Source organism: Peromyscus californicus, unplaced genomic scaffold (genome assembly GCF_007827085.1).
Source record: "Peromyscus californicus insignis strain IS unplaced genomic scaffold, ASM782708v3 Scaffold_6__1_contigs__length_162567912, whole genome shotgun sequence".
Taxonomy (NCBI): domain Eukaryota; kingdom Metazoa; phylum Chordata; class Mammalia; order Rodentia; family Cricetidae; genus Peromyscus; species Peromyscus californicus.
The window spans coordinates 145,443,224-145,457,922 of NW_026294584.1; positions in this window are offsets into that span (position 1 = coordinate 145,443,224).

Here is a 14,699-nt window from a genome sequence, read left to right on the forward strand (position 1 = left end):
TATGTGGCAAATAAAATCAATTGAAAAGTAAATAACAAAATATCACCAAAGAAAATTATAATGTACTGGCAGCAACATTTATTTGACCCAACATTGTTGTGAATTACACATTTGTATCAGAGTCATACAGTGTGATTCCAGAAAGACATTTTGGTGCAGTATTCTAAGATTTTCTTAGCTAGGAGGAGATATCTTTTTAAACTGGCTTTTTTTTAACCTGGAAAAATGATAAACTTTATGAAAGTATACATTTATTTAAATTTAATCTTTTGAAAAACTCTCATATAAATTTGTGATGCTGCATAGGAGTCTGATACATTCCAGATACAATTGAAATATGTTTCACCATTTCCTACCTGTGACTTCATTTACCCTTGTGTGGAAGTTTACAGCAACTATCAATATCTCTGTTTCATTGGTGAGTGTATTTAGTGCCTTATCCAACACTGATAGCTTAAGATGAGGAGTTCATGCTCATCACACATTGTAAATTTTTTATGGATATAAGATTGTAGTCTTCTGGATGTATTGCATGAGAGAAGAATCTACTTTCAATAAAAATAAAAAAGAAAAGGAAAAAAACAGACATTAATTCTTCAAATCTCCTCAGTTCATTTTTACTGCAGAGTAAACAGAATTCTCAATTTTACTAGAGAGCAAGCAAAAATTCTTATTATAAGATACAAAACAAGTAGAATTTAGTGATTACAAAATAGAGTAAATTTAGTGAATGTATATAGTGAGTAGTATAGTTAAATGTCAGATTAATATGAATAGGCATGAAGCTTCAAAAGAGATAATTTGTATAACAGTAATGAAAGTTATTTCCTAAAAATCTTTAATTAAAAAAATGTGCTCTGAAATTAAAAAAGAAAAATCTTACTCATTTCAGATTATTGCTTTTGTATTCATTTTTAAACTGTAAGGGTAATGAATTGTCTATCATTCCTTCATTTTACATTCTTAAAATTTATGTTAAGCTTTAATACAAGAAGAATCTTACTTTTTATATTTTCTAAATATCATCACTGTTAAACAATACAGAAATTGCACATGATCTTTTCTTCATCTACTAAAACCACATATATGAACTATGTAAGGCAAGTATAGGAAATTTCGGGCTGGAGAGATGGCTCAGACATTAAAGGCTAGGCTCACAACCAAAAATATAAGTATAGGAAATTTCTTGAGGATCTGGTTTCTTAGAATCTTGTATAAATTGTGGAAATGGGAGACATGTGTTGACATAATCATTGATGGAAAGTTCTAATGTAGACAGTAAAATAGTCCATCATTGAGTTCTGTGCAATTATCAATTTGAGATGCTATGCTTAAGCCATTCTTCCATTTTTATTCTTTTTTAAAATTCTTATGCAAAGTGATATGAGTCAATGTATTTTGTCAATATATGTCATTAAGTGTGTTCTTATTTGTCCCCATACTCACTGCTCTGTACATTACTCATATTCTCTTTGTCCCTGGTTCTCTTCCCACCCCCACAAAGTCTCTTTTTCCATCTTCATGTTACAAGTACCCCAAACTGAATTATCTTCCATCTCCTTCTCTTCCCTCCAATTTCATGGGCTCCTTTCTAGTTTTAAGATACACACACACACACACACACACACACACACACACACACACACACAGAGAGAGAGAGAGAGAGAGAGAGAGAGAGAGAGAGAGAGAGAGAGAGAGAGAGAGAGACTAAATTAAATCTCAATCCATGGGAGAAAGCAAACAATACTTGTCTTTCTGAATCTAGTCTATTTTGCTTCATACAATGTTCAAGTCTACAAATGTAACGATTTTATTTTTTCATCATGTATGCATATTACATTTTCTTTATCCATTCGTGTGTTGATTTTCCTCTTATCTGATTCCATTTCTTATTCCTTATAGATAATGCAGCAATATATATATGGGTGTACAAGGAATGTGCCACATGTTTGTTTGTTGACTTTTTATTATGGGCATATACCCATGAGTGGGTCATAATGGTAGTTCAAGTTTTTGAATTTTGGGAAACTCTATATAGATTTCCATATTAGCTGCTCAAGTTTACATCCACCCCAACAGTGTATACATGCTCTTTTTTTAATCCAACTCCTTGCCAGAATTTATGGTGACTTCTTTTTTGAATTATTTATTTATTTTTAGATTATAGTATAATTACTTCATTTCTCCTTCCTTTTTCTTCCTCTAAACCAGAGGTTCAACCTGTGGGTTATGACCCCTTTGGCAAAACTGTACCTCCAAAAATATTTACATTCTGATTTATAACAGTTGTAAAATTATAGTTATGAAGTAGTAATGAAAGGAATTTTATGGTTGGGAGCTGCCATAATATGAGGAACTGTATTAAAGAGTTGCAGTATTAGGAAAGTTGAGAATCTCTTCAAAACCCTCATAGATACCCCCCCTCACTCTTTTTGAAATTCATGGCCTCCTTTTACATTAATTGTTATATGATATATACATATATACTTAAATATTTAAGTTCAATATACACAGTCTACATAATGTCATTTGTATTATATATTCAGGGTAGACCATTTGGTATTGGATAACCAATTATTCTCTTTTGCTGAGCCTTGGGAAGACTGTTTCTATAGCTGTTAGCATGCCTTATTTGCCTATAGCTCTTTGTGTAGGGTTGAGGCCTTGTGGGCTTTCCCCCATGCAATTTGGCATAACTATTTTCATTGTTCAGCTCATATTTAGACAATCATGTTGGTGATATTTTAATGGGTGTATTTCTGACATTATTAGGAGACACTATCACAGCAAACTCCCCAATCCTCTGGCTCTTACAATCTTTTCTCCCCATCTTCCACAATGATCCCTGAACCTTAGGTACAAAAATTGTATTGCAGATGTATACATTAGGACTAGGCTCCACAACTTTGCATTTTGATTGGTTGTGATTTTGTGTAGTGATGTCTTATCTTCATTATACCATTCTGATTTGGGCAAGATGGAATCTCAAAGCAGTTTTAATTTTAATTTCAGTAATAGTTAAGAATGTTCAATATGTTTTCAAATATTAACTAGTCACTTCAGCTATCAGTCATTTCATTAACTAGTCTATTCTGTTGGGGAGTGTAGTTGCATGGCTCAGGCAATGCATGGTGAAACATTAAACTGAGATTGATCCATTTGAGGCTGGAAAATTTACAGTGACAATCTTGATATGCCTGTTTTTCCTACATAGCTTAGATAGTGTGTCATCTTCATGTAATGGTGCTTGTATGCTCCCTGCAATGGAAGCAAGATCAAGCCATTAGAGAGTGAAGCATCCCTTCAAGGAATCCCAGAGCATCCATCTCCTTCTATTTTCTATCAGTGGCTTTAAGGTAACATTTTCATGATTTTTTTTCCAAAACTGTAGAATGATCAGTAGGGCCACAAGCATCTTGAAGGTGGGTTTGGGTTCCTTACACATCTACACAGCATCTCCCTTTATTTCTTAAGAAGGAACAAAACATAAAGACTTTCGTACTCTGTATTAGGTGACCTCACACAGCACACACTAGAATGCCTTCAGTCCAGATTCCTTTTTGAGAGTTTGGCATAATAGGGAAGTACATAGAAAAGGTGACTACTGACCCATTTCAATTGCTACCACATATAATTTGGACAAGGCTTGGAAGGAAAAATCATCTAAGCGATTGTCACAGATATTAAAACTTACGTTCCAGCATTATGAGGATTTGACTGATGAGACTGTAACTCAGTCATTTCACTCTTTGTCAAGTATGGTTGTGGCTGTGGGTGAGAGTGGTGTGTGCACACATTTGCTTATGTCTGTCAGTGCTGATTTCTATCCTAAAATGAAGGTAGTCTTGCCATTGGCTACTATATACTTGATCAATGATGATCTGTTTCTCTTACGGAAATCATTTATGCTCAACTCTGACAGATTAGACCTTCAAACTTGAAGTCTCCAGCCTGCTCAAGTCAAGAAAGATTGCCTATGATTTCAGTACATTTTTATTGGCAGAAGCATTGCTTTCATAAAACCAAATTCTGTTCTATAAAACACTCTGTTCTTGTCAGCATCCTTGGGGCTCTTAAAGCAAGAGTGTTCACAGAAACAAAAATGGAATTTTCACATGAGGCATCTCATATTTTCCTATAAGATTGTATTTCAGACTAAATTTTAGGTAGTGCTTTTTCTGGTTCTTTGACTAAAATTATACTCATGTGAGGTAAGTTTGTAATTTCTTCAAAGTCTCCTTTGCATTTTATTAATTTTCTGATTTATGTAGATAGTTTTCTTTTCTCAGACTGATCTTCAGCAAAACATAGAGAACACCCTAAAAAGTATACTGAGAAACAGTTCTGTCCAGTTTCTGCCTGATTCTACCTTGGTAGATGCTCTAAATACTCTTCCATTCATTTTAGAAGACTATTTCAATTTCTCTCTTATACTTGTTTTAGTTTTATTTAAAAGCTTCTAACCAGATGTGGTGTTTCAAACAAGTCTTCTGTGTAAACTGCTTTGTTAGCTCCCATTTAATCTACCATTTAGTCAGTTGTATCTAATATCTGAGAGCTCATCTGTTTCATGGAATATCTAGATTTGTCCAACTGTTTTTATCATTTCAAACTCTGTGTAGCTTAATGTGGTTATGAGAGATGAGAGGAAAGGACACATCTATTTATCTTAAATGAGAACCATTTGTCTCAGGTGGATGACTGGGTACTATGTTTTGCACATGTGTATCTGTTCTAGCTGTTCAAAGCATTCAGCAAACAATAAAGAAAGGCTTTATAAACAACGAGAATTGCTATAGATAATATTGCCCTTATATGGTTTCTGGTTATTGGTTTTATTACTGGTATATTTATATATGTTACCTGGAATGGGAACATATTAGCAAATGACAAAATGAACCACCAGAGACTACTGCATGACATGATAAATGGGCAAAATAGAATGTCAGTCATCAGTGAATTAAAAACTTTGAAATTCTGACTGAGTGGTTCAGTGAGGTAACCATATATACTTGGTTTGCAGAGGAAGTGTTGGTACCTAATAGGAGTCTAGCAAGATATGGGATTATAGAGACTGCACTATGCATAGAACCCCCAGAAAAGTCACATAGCTTTGAGAACACTTTCATTTAAAGACTTATATTGGTGAGTTGTGCCATGCATATAAAGAAGGCAACTGCTCTGTATTGTATCCCATATTAGGTAATTGTTTTGCAGATTGTGTCTATGTGTCTCATTCTTCCATCTTTCTGTACCACATTTTGTGATCTCTCTCTCTCTCTCTCTCTCTCTCTCTCTCTCTCTCTCTCTCTCTCTCTCTCTGTGTGTGTGTGTGTGTGTGTGTGTGTGTGCATTGTGTTGATATGTACGCAAACAGCTCTGTGTGTGTGCATTGTATTGATATGTGTGTAAACATATGTGTTTGCTGGTGTGTATTAATATGTGTGCATATATGTGTAGGAGCCTGAGGTCAATGATAGGTATCTTCTTCAATTGTTCTCTACTTTATTTTTTTGAGACAGGATCTTTCATTGACCTTGGAGCTCACTGGATGCAGCTAGACTGGCTGGTCAGAAAGTCTCAAGAATCTTATCTCCTCCTCCCCCATTCTGTCATTACAGAAACTGTGACAACCCCTGGCTTTTACATGGGTGCTAGAGATCAAACTGCAGTCCTCAAGCTTTCGTGCAAGAACTGCACCTACTGAATATGCATCACAAGGCTTCATCTATTCCAATTTTACTTTAGTCTAATGTTTATCTATCATATTCCTGTGCCCTGCATGGATTGGTCTTTGAAACCTACAGGGGTGACACACGTGTGAATAAATGACAGACACATACAAAACAGTTAGGTTTGAGTGGGCTCTACTTGCTTTAATGGAGCAGTACCTACTAGGGAACCAAGAAACCCACCAGGTTTATTGTATTCAACACAAGGGGGAGGTATTAGTTAGTCTCAGTAAAAGATCTCTGAAGGGAAACAGTCTCAGGTAGTAATCTTCTGGAAGGGGGAATACTGTTGTTGGGAGGGGAATGCCTTGGCTGCTTTTTGTCTCACAGGACAAAGTTTTTGTAGACACTATTACTTGGACCAGCAAGAGGCTTTGCCCTGCCTGAGCCTGGCCCAAGGAGGGCTTTGCCAGTTCCCATGGGTCTGAAGCATTGAGATCCTTGTCATGTCTGTGTCCATGTTAAAAATACACATTCACTCAGGACTTCATCCACTCCCTACATATATCAAAACAACTAATAAAATTCTATATTTTATGGTGCTTGCTATAAAATAAATTATCAACATGCTACATTTTATTAATAACTACATATGTCCATATGTAATGAAGATAAAATATAAATGTTTTTCTCTAATTGAAAATAGGCAGGTACTTTCAATAATGATTAATATAACTAAATGAAAAGAAAAATATCTATATAAGCTATAGATGTGGAATCGTTATTTCCTTCCTTTGCCCTTTCATTCTTAGAACATCTGGCATAATCACAGAACTGAGAGTGCCTGGTGCCTGATACACTTCAGTTTCCTCAGGATACAGAGCAAGGCCTTCTTTGATTTGCTGTTCCATGAAATCAGAAGAAATGTTTGGCTGGATGGATGTAAAAACACCAGGACATGAGCCAAAGTCTTTGCCACTGTACTGTCTATGGTGGAATCGGTCAGCAGCATTACAATGTTGCTGGTCTAAAACATCATAGAGAAGAATACAGATGAAAACATAGTTTTCAGAGCTCTTACATGGGCCTCTGTGCTGAAATCCCTGGAATGAATTGCATGTAGTTTCATATTCCTGGTGTTTGGCTCCATAATGAGAGGATTAAGAGAAGGAATAAGGTCAGAGACAATACAAAAATAATAACAGGAATAATGTTAAGGGAAACATGATAGCCGAAGAAAACAGAACATTGTTACAATTACGTATTAAGTTTTTATCAATTTTTACATATTCATGTTATCAGTCAATGTTTCTGTACAAATGAGAAATGTCAAAAGATAGAAGACTGTTTCTGGGGCTGTTAAAAGAAGCACCTTATGAGTTCTCCCATTTCATCCACAGGAGAGGGGATTAGAGAAGTTGCCTCTGTTAAAGAAATAGAAGTCACTGAGGCAGATGGTACAGTCTATCCAGAAACAGCTAGATCTTCACTAAAGGGTGTCAAAGTTATCACTATATTATTAGAGGAAAATTGTGTGTTGTAGCTTACTTCAAAAAGATGTGTGAAATTTTTGTCCTCAGAAAACATATCTCAGATAGAGTCAAGCAGGTAAGAATAAAGTCAACTAGGGAAATCTTCTGGCTCCTGGCCCAGTCAATGCTGTTCATCAGTACAATGAATCAATTTCCAACAATCCCCATTATGAATTCTACAACTGAAACCATCACCAATGAAATCTTTACTGTGCCTGACATGTTGGTCAAAGAGAATTTCTGCTTTCAATAACCATTTGCTGAAGGATTCTGGTTGGAGGTTGTAGACTGACATATTCCAAGCTGAGATGTATGATGAATGTCTTTCTTCTCTTTCAGGGATAAGTCCAGAAGGCATGCTCCAAATGAAATGTCATTTAAATAGTAAAATCTGTACCTGATTTTCTTAAGGGTATCAACCAATTATATTTAAGGTATACATTACATCATTGATGCTATTGGCAATAGTTATATTTTTGCATGTGAGGTTTACATTATAATTTGTGTATTTATTTGCTAAGGTGAGAAGTAGAGATATATTTGAAATATATATTTATAGTGCCAACCTTTTCTTAAAAATATACTGACTTGGACCTGCTTTTGTATTAAATCCACTCATGATATGGATAGTTCTAGAGTGTGTGTTCAACATACATCTTCTATACTAACCACCCCAAAATCATATGAAACACTAAAAACTTAACAAAATTTAGAAAACTTATAATCTAATTAAAGAATCAAAGTTTTTAGACTCCATAACAGTTTTTGAATGTGCCACAAATTACTTACAACACTTACAGAAATACATGGTATCTGAAGTAGTAAATCTTAATTCTCTGAGGCCAGTGAGGTGAACTAAATTTAACTCTCTGGGGCCAGTATGAGAAGGAGAACACACACACACACACACACACACACACACACACACACACACACACACACACACATATGTATCAGGAAGGCAGAAACAGGAAAGGAATTAATCATCATCTCTAATCACCAACTAATCCTAGCAAGAAAACCATGTCGGCTAATAATAATTGGGCTGCTTTGTTCTTGTTCCCTGACCTTAACGAGTCTCTCACTCAGCTATGTACCTTTCTAAAACTTTAGATTGTCCTCTTGAGTGTTTCTCCTCAAAGCTATTTGACCAAAACAACTTATTCTAAACTTACGTCATTTTCAAAATTTTGTTTCAGCTATGATGCACTCTGAAACCTGTAAACACATCCCCCAACAGTAAGATTTAAAGAATTTAAGCTTGAGGATGGAGAGAGGGTTCAGAGGTTAGGAGCACTGACTGCTCTTCCAGAGGTCCTGAGTTCAATTCTCAGCAACCACATAGTGGCTTACAATGAGATCTGGTGCCCTCTTCTGGCCTGCAGGCATACATGAGGTGGAACAATGTATACATAGTAAAAAAAAATAAAAATAAAAAAAAATAATAATAATTAATTTTTTAAAAGAATTTAAGCTCACCCAACTTCTGGAACTCAATTATTGTTCTTAATCATTAACCTAAGCCACAGTCTGTAGCTAGAGTTTTCCTGCCTGGCCCACAGTCAGGACAAATCTCTCTCACCTGCCAGTCCCACAGCCACTCAAACCCAACCAAGTAAACACAGAGACTTGTATTGGTTACAAACTGTATGGCCGTGGCAGGCTTCTTGCTAACTGTTCTTACAGCTTAAATTAATCCATTTCTATAAATCTATGCCTTGCCACATGGCTCGTGGCTTACCGGCACCTTCACATGCTGTTTCTCATCATGACAGCTGGCAGTGTCTCTCTCATCATGGTGGCTGGCAGTGTCTCTCTGACTCAGCCTTCCACTTCCCAGCTTTATTCTCCTCCTTGTCCCACCTACACTTCCTGCCTAGCCAATGGCCAATCAATGTTTTATTTATTGACTAATTAGCAACACATTTGCCATACAGAACATCCCACAGCACTTCCCCTTTTTTTTTTTCAAAAAGGAAGGTTTTAACCTTAACAAAGTAAAATTACATATAATTTGGGAATTTGGGCGTAGCTTCTCTTACTACTTCCTGCTGGAGGGGGGCGCTGTATCTTATGGGGAAACAAAGAAAATTTTAGGATTATGGAATAGTCCATGAAGCTGTATCGTCTGAGCCAGTTGCCTTGAAACCATTCTGGATGTTGGATCATCTGGGCCATGGTGTCATCGGAGACTTTCAGGGGTTCTTGGCTGGTCAAACCTGATGTATCTTAATCTTGAACAAATCCATAGCCTCTGGCTCTCTGTGGAAACAAAAGAGACTCTTTTCCAAAGCAACATATCCTTATATCCAAATTTTGAAGTCAAGGTACCTTTAAAGTATACATTTTGACATAACTCAACAGCTTTTACAATCAAATGTTTTTCTGCAGTTAAAAGTCCCAAAGACAACACAATCCAGATTCTCTGTGTAATATCCATTTTTACGTGGCTTATTTTTTATACTACCTTTACTGTCTCTTTAAAGACTTTATTTTTTAAAACTATGTATTTGTTTCTATAACTGTATATATCACTTTTTTGTCTCTTTCAAGCCTATGTATATTTTACACACATTGTAAACTATTACATCTGAATCTGTCTTATTGTGAATCTATTGCCTTAAACTGCAGCAGCTGTGGCTGCTGGCTCCGCCCACCTCAGCTTCCCAACATGGCTACGTTTACCACCAGCTCTGGGAGCTATGTGGGTCTATGCTTTTATCCAAACAGCGTGCAGCCCAGAAACCTCCCCTTTTGCTCTGCACCAGCAAAGGCTAAATCCACCACGCAGCTCAAAGTGCCACTTGCAAAGGCCCCACTCCCGCCATATGGCAGGTTGAGCTCGCATGCAAGGAACCCACCAGTAGCTCAAACCAGCAGCTGCCGCTCATTTGAGAGAGACAATTAGAAACTGTTTTTAGCTCCGTTTTAGAATCTTTTTTCTCAGTTTTTAGGTGGAAACTCTTGCCACCACGTTGGACGCCATTTGTAGCTAGAGTTTTCCTGCCTGGCCCACAGTCAGGACAAATCTCTCTCACCTGCCAGTCCCACAGCCACTCAAACCCAACCAAGTAAACACAGAGACTTGTATTGGTTACAAACTGTATGGCCGTGGCAGGCTTCTTGCTAACTGTTCTTACAGCTTAAATTAATCCATTTCTATAAATCTATGCCTTGCCACATGGCTCGTGGCTTACCGGCACCTTCACATGCTGTTTCTCATCATGACGGCTGGCAGTGTCTCTCTCATCATGGTGGCTGGCAGTGTCTCTCTGACTCAGCCTTCCACTTCCCAGCTTTATTCTCCTCCTTGTCCCACCTACACTTCCTGCCTAGCCAATGGCCAATCAATGTTTTATTTATTGACTAATTAGCAACACATTTGCCATACAGAACATCCCACAGCAACAGTCTATACAGCTCCTCAATAGAAATTCATGTGTTCTAGCTGTGTGACACTTTCTTGTTTTATTTTTTGTCCTCTGCAGCCTCTGCTTTATCAGAGGGAGGGGCAATATTTTATCCTATCTTTACCTATGTTAATTTTTCCACTAAATTAACTTCTATCATAATGCCTTATTATGTTCCTTTAAAAACTCTCAATCATAGCCGGGCGGTGGTGGCGCACGCCTTTAATCCCAGCACTCGGGAGGCAGAGCCAGGCGGATCTCTGTGAGTTCGAGGCCAGCCTGGACTACCAAGTGAGTCCCAGGAAAGGCGCAAAGCTACACAGAGAAACCCTGTCTCGAAAAACCAAAAAAAAAAAAAAAAAAAAAACTCTCAATCATCAAAATTCTATTTAAACTGACACTACTATTGTATAAAACCATTGTTTCATTTAAACAGTACAGCTTAGAAGAAAAACCATCTTCATAATAATCCACATACATAATAATCCCCGTAGAAAGGGATATTTCCAAGTCTACATTAAGGTCAGTAAGGATCTCCCCACATCCATTCACACCATGCCAGATATCAGAGAAAAATGGTAGCAGCAAACATGCAAAGACATAGCAGTAGCAAGAGGCATCCTGGGGTCAAGACTCTCAGGGCCTTGCCTATTCAAGATTCACCCATCAGAGCTTTGCTTTCTGGTGGGCCAGTCCCATGGAGTCAATTGCCACCTGTTGCTCCTCTGACATGGTCACAGGCAAAGCCTTTACATTTGCACTTTTCAGTAACATTGTATAGCTCTTAGCCATGTTATATATGAATATTTAAGTCCAGATTCATTAAAACCAAACTAAACAGGGACTGAGAAATGGGTCAGTGGAAAAAGATGTCTGCTGCCAGAGACAGACACAGGTGACAAGTTCAGGATGGTGAAACTTACAGATCCGATGATGAGATCTGTGTTACTCTCAACTTTGGTCAAGGAAGCTTGTTTTTTGTTTCTTTCATTGCATAGAGGTTAATGCAGTTATTCATAATTAGTCAACATGTCTAGTATAAGCAGCTCCAAGTAGCAAGCTATAGATGGATCATCCATATCAATATCTCACCATCCAAAGTTGAGGAAAATATTAAATTGGAGGTAGGAAAAAAAAGAGAAATTATGAAATGCTGACTTCTGTACATGCCATGACTGCTGCATATGTCAACTCACAGCAGCTGTGGTTACCTGCACAAGATCAAGATAGTTAACATTTAGCATGGATGGGGAGAGGCTCTAAGGTCCCACAAATATCTGAGGGGATATGGAGAGTTGATGGACACTAAGAGAGTGAACATATTTTGGGGGTTGAGGTATGGCTACTGGTAGGTTTCACATGTCCCAGTAGATGGTTACACAATCACGTGTATGTGGGCATCTCTAATTGAACTCAAGGTATCAAAATAAAAAAAAAGAGGGAAAACATGATGATGGAAATGGAGACACCAAGGAGAGTTAGAGGGAGGTAATGATGGATGGGCATGATCAAAATAATTGTGTAAGTGGATGAAATTTCAAAGAATAAAAATTTTGTTTAAAAAAAGATATATTAACCATATTTAAAGTGGCCAGAAGCTACATTCAGGTAGTTACTTCATATTTCATACAAGCTCATCATTTCCATAATTGTCAAATGGTCTATTTACAAGCCCTTTAGTGGATAATTCAGCCTCAGACTTTTAAATAACCTTTGTTTTCAAGTGTTTCAATCCAAGATCCTGTACCTTAAGGTGCAATAAAGAACTATCCTGATAAGCCCTATCCAACATTCTCAAAAGCATAGTAATATGGTGATTAATTAATTCAGTCAGGACAAATTTTCAGAAAATAATTGTGTAGCACATGAATATTAATAACATTTTGTTGTCTCAAATTTTCAAGTTCCTGTTACATAGAATAAAGATATATGGGATATCTTCATTTCATTCACAAAAATAGTTACCCTTAAATATATTTTGCAAAACCTTCATGTATTTAACTGAAAATACTTAATCAATATTCTAAATTAATGAAACAAATGGAAGGCAAATATTATATTATATTATATAAGAATATATAAGAAAATTCAGTTGTTGCATCTCCTTCCAAAAATAGCCTATAATTCAATGACAGCCAAAAAGCAGTAAGGAGGTATACATGTACTACTAAAAAGTTTTAATCACATACGCTACATAACTCAAAAAAGACATCCTGGAAGAATTCACGAGCATAACTTTGACCAAAGTAACATCTAATTATACTAGACAGGCACAAACTGAAATATTTGGAAAGGAAATCAAGGGAAAAGGACTGTGAAAGAGGGTATTTTATTTACTCAGGTAAGAAATTTATTATTAAATATTTTTATGGTTACAGATGTACAGGAGCTCAGATGAAGCCATGGAGAAAAAAGACTTTTTAAGTATTGTCATGAGGGCCATAGTGGTATACCCCTTAAATCTCAGCACTCAGAAGGCGGAGGCAGGTGAATCTCTGTGAGGTCCAGGCCAGCATAGTCTACAGAGTGAGTTTCAGGACAACCAGTGCTGTTACAAAGAGAAGCCCCATCTTAAGAAAAACAAAAATAAAACTTAAATATTGTCATGAGATTAAATTCTAATACAAACAGAAGTATAGGAAGATGCCAACAGGTGTATGAGGAGGGAACAAGAAATTTTAAAACAGTGTCCAGGATCACTAGGACAGTGATCATCAGAGACATACAAACATAGAGGACAAGTCACACTTTATCAAGGGACAACACATTCTATCCCTAGGGAATAAGAGGTAGCAAGAAACCAGTATTGGAACTAGCTACCAAGAGTGAGAAAAAAAAAACAAGGAAGCCAGGATGATTCAGACAGAAATGAGACCAGAGAAATGAGTGGGTAAGAGTTCATATTCTATGACAAACCACAGATATAAAAAGAATTTGGCTTTGTCTTGAATGAGAAGTAAAGACTTTGGAATAGTTTAGAGGAAATTGATACTACTTAATTTATATTTTAAATTACTCTATTTGAGAATGAGGATGAATTCTAGAGAATCTGAGAGGGCAAATATGGGGATAAAGCCAATGAGAGGCAAGGAAAAATGTGATGCTAGAGTAGGGTGTCATTAAGATAGAGAGGAGGGGGAGGGGAGAGAGAGAAACACACCAGTTGAATATACTATACCATATGGTCATCCATGAAAACACATATACATTTAACCTTATACAGACTGAGCAGACTGTATTTGTGGTTTTGGAATATGTATGTATGAAAAAATAATTAATGCAAAAGAGGACATTAATTTGAAAAAAATATAAGGGTGGATTTATGGGAGGATTTGGAGGGATGGAAGAATGACATATTATAATTTAAAATATCAAACAATAATTTTAAAATGCATGGATTAACTGTATGGAGATGGTGTGACATGGTTGTGCTAGGAGGACTGAGTGGTTTATAGATACATCAAACCATTTGTTGATAGTTAAGAAAATTGGCTGATGGATTTGATATGATTCATGAGAAAAACAGAGAGGACAAGGATGATCACCAGGCTGTGTTTCTTTGTTTCTGGGAGTGTGAAGTTACTTTTCAATGAGATGAAAGAAATGGAACAAAAAGCAGTAGCTGTTGTGTGGTCAGATCAAAATGTGTTGGTTAAAGTATGTCAGCTCTGAGACATAACTTCCACATGAAACTGGAGAAGTGGAAGTGATGGTTGATTACATGAATCTACTTTTAGTTAAATTTTGTACTATTTTCCAAGACATGGTTTCTGTGTATAGCTGTGGCTGTCCTGCAGCTTGCTCTGTAGACTAGGCAGGCCTTGAACTAATGGGTCTGATTTTCAAATGTTGGGATTAAAGGCATGTACCACCATCATCTGGGTTGATTACATGAATTTAAAGTTTAGAGACAAAATCAAGATTGGATTTAAAAGTACATAAGCCAGATGAGACTACAAAGTGCTATGTTTAATGAAAAAAAGGGATGGGTTAGAGAGAGGTTGTGTTAGAGAATTTAAAACATCAGGTTGGGTTTTGATGTTTGTTTGTTTGTTTTTATTTTTAGTTAAACAGATTGTCATGGT